We start from the raw sequence: 9,135 nt of genomic DNA, 5'->3' as shown, positions 1-9,135 counted from the left end.
CAAACGCCACGCATACGTTTTTATGTCGTTGTACAGCTGTACGCGCTACACGAGCTCAATGCACACTGAGTCACGTCGCTCCCCAAATCGGGCCATCACCCTCCGTACACACAAGCCAAGAACAAAAACAAAAACTGACTCGAAAGTTAAAAATTGAAAACAAGTGGGCACACAACGTCGCTGCCACCAAGCCACAGAAAAAGCGCGGTGCGTCGGCACACATTCCAACGTACGTTGTCGCCCGTCGAAGCCGCCGCAGCGTCCAAGAGGAGACAGGATGTAAGCTTGGCCAGTCATCCAGGTTTCAGGCGCTATCAAAAGGATCATCGCATCCCGGCGGCTGTGGCGTGCGCTGTCCATTGTCCAGCTGAGGGCGAATGTAGGTCGCCGGCGCTAGGCGCATTTGCCTTGCGCCAGGTGCTACGGTGACGACGACACAGCCAGGAGGGGGCGCCGCCAAGCAGTGCTTGCAAACGAGACGCGAAGGGATATTCAGTCACATGCTGAACCGACGGCTTTTAACCGATAAGCCGCGAGACGAAGTGGCGAGGAAGAATCGCTACTTCCAGCTATGTGGGGTTATTTTATACTCACGGTGATCGTCATCTCTTGAATCTTTTTCCGCTGCCTCTTAAGTTAGAAGCTTCAGAGCGCACCTAGCAAGCTTACTCAAGAATATGGTTCTACAGCGATAGCTATTTCAGTACAACCACGGTTGCCGACCACGAGTACAACGTGAACTGGTGGGCGAGTTGGTCTAGTTTCAAGTGAAGTAGCACGACGGGCCGAGTTCGAGAAGATACAAAGGAACCAACACTACTGACGCCAAGAAGCTCTTCGCAGCAACTACTTGGCCAACCATTAAGCGCAGTCCGTGCCTCACGCATATACCGAAGCCTCACTCAACGAGCGTGGCGTGACGCTTGTTCATAAAACCACCAAAAAGCTTTGAAACTGTACCTCTCGTATGCTCGCTGTAGGGCGTAGTAAGTTATAAAGAGCGATCTGGTAAAGAGTGGTATCGGCACCTGGAGATTAACGTGCAAGAAGGAATTAACGTGAGGATTAAATGGGTGTAAATTTAAAAAAAAAATGTAGAAATGTTTACGCTCGCATTCGCAGAGTTTCTGCTTGCGCCCTGTAACGTAAGCGTGCAAAATTTTAATCTTTTTTTTTTTTTTTTTGCATCATTCTACGTACCGTCTGTTGCAGAAGTTTGCAGCCCAACGCGCCGGACGGAGGAGCAGTATCGCTCCCTTGAGGCGGCGCTGTGCCCACCGGCGCTGCCTGGTGACCACGGTGCAAGATATATAGGTGGGGACACAGCGTACCGCGCCGGTTCCAGATAAAGTCCCCTAGTTAATCTAAGCCGTACGAGATGGCAGTTCGCTCAGCGGCCTGTGACGTAGTGGGAGGCAATGCTTTTCTATGGTGAATACACGCTTTTTGAGAGCCATTTTCTCGTAAACTGTGGACGATGATGAGAGAAAAATATTTTTGCCGCGTTGTTTTTGTCTAGGTCCATTAGTCAGCGCAGTTTTATCAATCTTTGGCTTCATGAATGCTTAAATAAAAGCGCAGAAGGCGATTAATGTTTTGCGCGGAATTTGAACCTGCTGCACGCATAAGCGGTGGCACTTTGACAACAAAGCATTAACCTTCGGTCGTTTCATTTGTTCTTTGACTTTGCATCTTTTGTTCGCCCATCAGTGTGCCCGCTCATCCTTAGTTTGCTCCTTACTTTATTCCTTCCCTAAATTAGAGGTCCCCTAACTGGATTCTGCCAGCTCCCACTGAATTCCCCCCCCCCCTCTCACTTCCTCTATACCATTATTTCTCTTAGCTTCTGTTTTACCTTTTCCTCATTCTTTTATCCTCAGGGTATTGGGTACAGCACAGAGGGGCAGAGAATTTCACAACAATGGAAAAAGAACACCGAGTATAATTCATTCCATAAAAAACAATAGAGGTAAAATTACGGTTAACAGCTTTCTCGAATCTACGTTAAAGATCGGCGAACAGTAATGTGATGTGGTGCGCCAAAGCAGCATATAAATCAGTTGATGAACATAAATAGATAGATAGATCGTGCAGCCGTTCCTGCAGTCGGGTTTCGTGCAAATTTTGAAGACAGTTGAGCTTGCTTGAGGCAAAAAAGCCTTAAATCACGGCAGCATTTGTTCCGGTTTTCGTACACCTAACTCGTCCGTACTTTTCTTCTCTTGCTTATTCGATTCTTCCGCTCAGTTTGCACGAAGCGGTACGGGGCGCTGTTGAAGTTCCTTCAATAAGTGGTTACAAATAGCCTATGAATTTTTATATTTTTCTCCCATTCGCCCAACCGAACGCAGGATTCGCTTTCCCTGCTCTATTTACGCTATCCAAAGTGAGAAAACTGCTTCCCCGGCGCCTTCAATTGAATAACGATGACTGAATGGTTGAGTAATGTAGTACTCACTCCCCCAAATTTAGACATGAAGTGCATCTTAAACATTTTCTTCAATTCGTTGTTAGGAATAAATTACGTCAATAGTATTGACAAGCCACAAAATTATTCTGTACTTCATTTCTGCAGTGACGCAGTGGGCACGGCTTAAGAATGAAGTGCTTCGGTGATATGCTTCTGGCGACGACAGGGAAACAGTTCGGGCCACGCAAACGGCTCACGCAGGATAAACGCGCGGCGCGCTATCAGCAGGCTGCTATCGCAACGGCGTCGTCGATGTATGTGTTTTTTTATTCCAGCGAAGATTCACCGCTACATCGACGCTGACGCTGCGATCAGCGGCCCGGTTCGGAGGAGCGTGGCTGGTACTTTATCTGGAAACTTGCGTCCAGTGTCTCGCCCGTGCTGTGTCCCCACCTAAATATTCTTACACCGTGCTGGTGACGCAGCTATAAAGAGAGAGGAGGTTTGTTCTCTTACCCTCATCCTGCGGCTGAGAGCAAAGATGTGCGATATCAACCGCTGGATGAGGGGGAGAGAACAAGCCTCCTCTCTCTTTATAGCTGCGTCATCAGGCAGCGCCGGCGGGTGCAGCGCCGCCTCTCGGGAGCGATACTGCTCCTCCGCCCGGCGCGTTGGGCTGCAAACTTCTGCAACAGACGGTACATCTGGTAGTTCCTTTATGGTGTAGTGTAACAGTATCCTTTTGCAGCTGGCCCAAGATTTCCGGAAAATCTGTACTTACTGCGACTGACTCGATGTTTGACCTCAGCTGTGCCTCGAATTTAGGAAAATGATTCTTCACAGTGGAGCACTATGGGGAGTTGGGGACAAATAAGCGGATTCGGTGCTGTTGTGTTTTATCAATTGTGTTTCACCCGTGCATTCCAAGGAGCAGCTGATGCACCGTATGCAGGAAACGTTCTGTCTTCGAGAAACGTGAAAAAGCTAGGACGTCAAGTTCTTGTCACAATGATTGCAAGGTGTACTTTCTCGACGCCCTGTTTAGGAAGCAAAGAGGTCACTGGAGAAGCTGTAGTGGCAGAATACGGAAGCAATAGCTCTGCCGCGACTATATTACTAACTTCCTATCGATTACTATACCTATCATTATCTACACATAATCGTTATCTGCCGCTAATTATCTTGCTACTAAATATGGTATCGTCAATTATTATATTACTTATTATCTTATCAATAACTGCCTATCGCTCATTCATTATTTACTAGTTAAACATCACTAAATATTTTCCGTTAAATATTTCCCTGGTAATAATCATCGATATCATCGTATTTTTATTATCATTAATCAGTACTATTAGCGATCAACGACTCGATTTTACGTCACCAGGTGATGACCTTACATCCAGCTACACATTCTGAGAACAGATTTTCCGGACAGGCTTGTGGACACGTTATTAAGGCTTACATCATTAATAAGACACATAATTTATCAAGCCTTAATAAATACGCAAAGAGCAAATTTATCTATTCCTTTGTAACGTCTAGGTCGTGACAAAACGTTTATACGGCGTATATTATTGGACGGCTGATAGTTTGGTTTATGGGGTGTATAACGTCTCAAATCGACTCAGGTTATAAGGTGGTGCCGTAGTTAATTGCTCCGGATAATCACAACCACCTGAAGGTATTGACGATCCCTCGCGTCGCACTGTGCATGGGTGCCTTGCATTTCGCTTCCATTCAAAGGCGGCCTTGATCGAACCGATATGCCTCATATCTTAGCAGTCGAGCCCCCATAAGCCCTGATCCCCACAAGAGGGGATACACGGTCGCCTGGAAGTAGTAATACGTCACCTACTGTTTCATTGGCTTTCCAATACGCCGTAACACCTTTCTTGAACACGGTGGGGGGCGTAGTTTTGAACGACTCGATTGAAGATGCTTTCTCGACTTTTTTTTACTGATAATGAGCACAGAAAACGTCGATATGAAATGCACCGATGTTTGATAAATTTCATTCTTACCCGCCGGAATAAAATGATTGAATCTATACTTCTTCGTCGTCTTGTTTGGCTTCCCGTCTCCAATTGCATTGCAGTGCACTGCTCAGGTGCTTAACAAATATACTGTGGTTTTGTTTTCCCCTGTGAAGGACGAGCAAGGCACTATTGGTATGAAATCGTACAGTGATCAAGGCCATGGCCATGACTTGGCTGTTGCAGTCGAACTCCATGTACTTCGTATATACGAAATTCAAAGTCCCGTCCTCCTCACCGCTCATCTGTGGAAAAGTGGTTAAAAGAAAATCAAGTCATAGGTGGCATACGCTGGCTAGGGTAAATGGATGCGATGCCAACAGCTCCGAGATGGTGCTACCGATCGATACCATAGATGGTGCGTTATTTGGCTCGAACCCCAGACTTTCATGTAGGCGTGGTGTGTTGATGTTCCAGTCATCAGCCTCTACTGGTATCCAAGCTTGGAAATAAAAAAAAAGTCTGCGGCAAAATTCGCATGCTGCACGATATGACACAGGGTGCCCTGTCTTAACGGCTGGTGTTTTGCAGAGGCGAACAACAGTGATGCTGGTCAAACACGGGTGTGTGTAAAAGCATCCCCGTAAAGAAACGTCACCGGAAGAAAAGGTCCCTGAGAAAACAGCTCATAGGAAAGCATGTCCCTAGCCAGGAATTGGCCATAAGAATGAATCATTTCGGGACTCACTTAAAAAAAAAAAAAAAAAAAAGATGCCTAGCGGGTCCCCCGTTTTCCAGCTCTTTAAGTTGAGTAATATATTTCTCATCGTCTGACAATATTACTCATTTGAAAACCTACAATCTGCGGAACTTCTAGTTTTCGGGAACCGACCGCAGCAGGAGGAGCCACTGGAACACCCTCGCGAATGATCTGGTGATGGGCATCAGCTCTTTCGATGGCGATAGTGTAGAATTCTTACCATACTTCAGTGGTGATAGAGGTGTACTATAGGACCGGCTGACCAAACTTTAAGCGGTCGTTGACATCTGAAGCACTGTTCCCAGCATCCGGCTTACCGAGAGTGGCGGTCAGGACAACCTTTATCTCGCAAAGAAAAAAACAAAAACGAGAACGAGGGCGCTGTCGATAAGACCACGGTTGGAGTACCAGATCCCAACACACACAGTGCATCGCAGGTCATGCCATGAAACATATTACAAAACACTTCGGCCAGTGACGTCGTTAAACCGCAGCATGACGTACACAGGAACTTGCCCTCGGCCAATAATTCTCTGCTAACGTCGTAATTTTTATTATGAGCGTCTCGTACCAGCATGATGTTTGGCCGTTTGGCCAGTTCACATTCAATGGGTGAACACGCTGTGTACCATACACTATTGCAGCACGCCACGGGGAAACGCAATCTGCGCCTTATTGCACTTTGAAGAACTGCACCACATGAAATTTAAAGAAAAATAAGCACGGTGGAAAGAAAATACAAACTAGGTTCTAGTTGAGACCATAAAAGAAGATACGAAGAAAAATCAGTAAACACCGGTGGTGGTAATAGCAACACATTACTGATAAGCTGGGCATCCGGCGAGGCGAGTCGACGTTTGATTGCACACGTTTGGGGACATACTAAGGCGAAAGCCTTTCTAAGCTCATAGAATGAGATTCCGTGCACGAGAGAATTGTGCGCGAGATCTGTCGTATTCCGCGACGTTACACGAGTTGTATTCTTCACTACAGTTCCTGCCATCTGCAATCCCGCACTTCAACGCGCGACGCCACGCGACAGTAGCAATGGTGTACCGTACAAACTCACATTTACCAGAGAAAGTGTGACCACATACTGCGCCTTTCCTTTCCTGTAAACCAATTAGAATTATAGATACTCAAACTGACAAGGCAACCATACAAAGAAATTCAGGTGATATTGGTGCCGGCTCACTCGGGGAATCCGGGAAATGAGGCGGCCCACAGCATGGCTCGAGGTTTCGTCAATCGAGTCGATGGGTCGTTCGTATCCATGGATTACTCCAAGGAGGGGCTGGCATTTTTCCACGATATCAAAAGTCATTAAAGGTTGGAACGTCACAAATTTCCACCACCTGACAAAACATTGGCTAAGGCACAAGAGACCGTTTGGAGGAGACTCCAGATGAGATCCTTTCTTTGTAGCCGGATGACTCTAACCCCGCGTGCTGGTTCTGTGGCGAAGCAGCCACGTATGATCACATACTATGGCAATGTAAAGACGAACCTCCACCGGAGGATCTAGTACAAATTCCTTCTCTTGAGCGATGGCAGGCCGTTCTGGTCAGCTTTGACCCGGGCATTCAAGCCTTGGCCACCGAGTGGGCCGTTAAGGTCACCGCCAGCCATAGTCTGGAGGTCATCAAGAGCGGAACGTCTGAATCTACATTTTGACGAAATAAATGGTTTCCAATTCAAAATATATGTTGCTCTGTAACGAACGCCGATAAGAGGCAAACAATGAGGGGCAAATTATAGGACAGGAGGGGTAGGCTTCCGCCATTCTCCTCTTAAGAGACATCTGTTAGATCCTCTAATTATTTTTCCTACTTCGCGAATGAGGACTTTCCAGGGACGTTTCTTCCGGGCCCAATTTTTTTTTTCTTTTTCAGTGACGCTTTTGCCGCAACCTGCGGGTCACCTGCTGTTACTTCTCTTCGCGTATAAAGCAGTGATGCGTCTTGAAGAAGTTGTTAGCAAGAAGAACAATAGCATAAGTGGCCAAGGAACCATACACACGTATTCACGGCACGGCCTGTAAAGTGTCCGGGTGTGGCAGTTGGAGAGATGATGTTGTTAGGCCCTCTTTCTTTGACATCACAGTCACGGCAGAAACGTACCTGCACGTCCTAGAAAATGAATTCCTGCCAGATCTGTAAGAGATTCACGGGTTGCGGGAAATTTGCATTTTTCAACATTACGGCACCCCGGCACATTTTTCGGCACAAGTTTGCGATTGGTTAGACCGAAATTTCCCGCAAAGGGCCGCGGCTCCTCAAACATACCCTTGTTTCCAGGATGACCTGACCTCACACCCTGCGATTTTTTCATAGGTGCTATGTTAAGTGAGTTGTGTACAGCAGAAGCACAGTAAGCTCATTTGAAATGCTCAAGAAACGCATTGAAGACGCATTCACTAGGTTCAATGACACTATGTGACAGAACGTTATCAGGGGCTGCGCTAAACGCATCGAGAAGTGCATCGAAGCAAATGTTGACCACGTGGAAGGCTAAGATCAACGCTGGCTGAAAGACTGTCCCAGTAAACGGCCCCTTTCATGGCCATGCAAGTCCTGCATGGTGAGAGCCCGTGCTTTCATGGCTCCGTACACCGCTCTGATAAATAAAACAGGGAAGAACCCTACCAGCGCTGGCAACAAGGCACATAAACCACTTGCAGCCTTACATTAAAATACCATCAGCATTTATTGCATACTAAACGAGTATCTGAATTGTAGACAGAGAGAGAAAGGCAGACGAGGCGGAAGGATAGATTGAAACATTTTATTTCCACCGGTAGAGTCAATTTCGTCAAACTTCAGTCCATTGCATGCAAACAACGTTTTATGCGCACAGTTTTGTTAAAAAGTTGAGAAAGCCTCCTCAAATCAGCCGCTCAAAACGCAACTCTCTCTCTCTCTCTCTCTCTCTCTTTCACGTTCCACGGATATTCATCAGATGGCGCCAATAGTTACGTAAAGGCGCAAGGCATCAAGGCACCCTACAACTACGCGAAAACGGTTTGTTTTGGGTGGCCGATAGTGCAGCCGACGCGGATTTTTTACCGAATCGCGCAAATACATAATCCAAACTGGTAATAAAAACAATAGACGGTTGCATGCTATCTCTGTTTCAAATGTGACTGCGAATAGGCGAGCGGTTTAACCGAGCAGCATGCCATGCAGCCACATTTACTCACGCTCCACCATGCTATGCTGTATTCGTACACAATGCGGCACGCCAGGAACTCTGAAGTGGTTGTGTCTGGTCCGCTGCACTACCCGCTTAGTGACCATTACAGCGTTATACGACTGCGAGCATCATTTTGAGCAATTCTGAGCGAGTTTGAGCAAGTAGCAGTAAACGGCGGCCAGCGCACAGTCTATTCGGCACTTGCAACAGCCTTTAACGCAACAAATGTAGTGCTGCCCTCTGGTAACAACTTTACAAAGCCCTCTTTTTGATTTGCTAACGCCACCTGTTGACAATACAAAGAACTTAATGTGCACCAGGCAGCAATATTTTATATTCTACATATCATTTCTCTCCGTTTTAAGTGAAAATATAAGCTGACGTTGATCAGGATACATCGCAAACAGCACAGTGTTATAACAAAAACCCAAAAATTGTGCTCTTGATTGCAACTATTACTGTTCTCTATATAATACAACAAATCAACCGCCGTCCTCCGCCGGGGGTTGTGGCGTGCCCTTGTAATCCAGCTGCTTGGAGGCCGGCGCAAGAGGACGGGTTGAGGCTGGGAGCTCTGTCCCATGTTGACCTATGTTGATCCGGTGTCCGCGCTAAGCTGGGCGTCGATATGGTGACCCCAAGGGAACCCGGTGGTGGCCAGGTCGCCTAAGGAGGAGCGAACCGGCCCAGGGCGGAAACGCAGCAGGCAAAAGCTCCCGCGCTCTGCAGTAGTGGGATAGCACCTGTGAATGGGCGGCATGGGGTAGCCCAGCCGATACATTCGGACCTAGTGCCTT

The 9,135-nt window shown here is 47.1% G+C and overlaps 1 non-coding gene across 1 annotated transcript; it reads left to right on the top strand.

The window, feature by feature from the left end:
- Nucleotides 1–8,836: 8,836 nt before the first annotated feature.
- Nucleotides 8,837–9,135, top strand: LOC146182141 (signal recognition particle RNA). Its single transcript, XR_014700469.1, has one exon.

Source organism: Amblyomma maculatum, chromosome 8 (assembly GCF_055883805.1).
Source record: "Amblyomma maculatum isolate TAMU_Amacu chromosome 8, ASM5588380v1, whole genome shotgun sequence".
Classification (NCBI taxonomy): Eukaryota; Metazoa; Arthropoda; class Arachnida; order Ixodida; family Ixodidae; genus Amblyomma; species Amblyomma maculatum.
The sequence above is the reverse complement of the archived record's forward strand: the minus strand, read 5'-3'. Positions and strand labels throughout refer to the sequence as shown.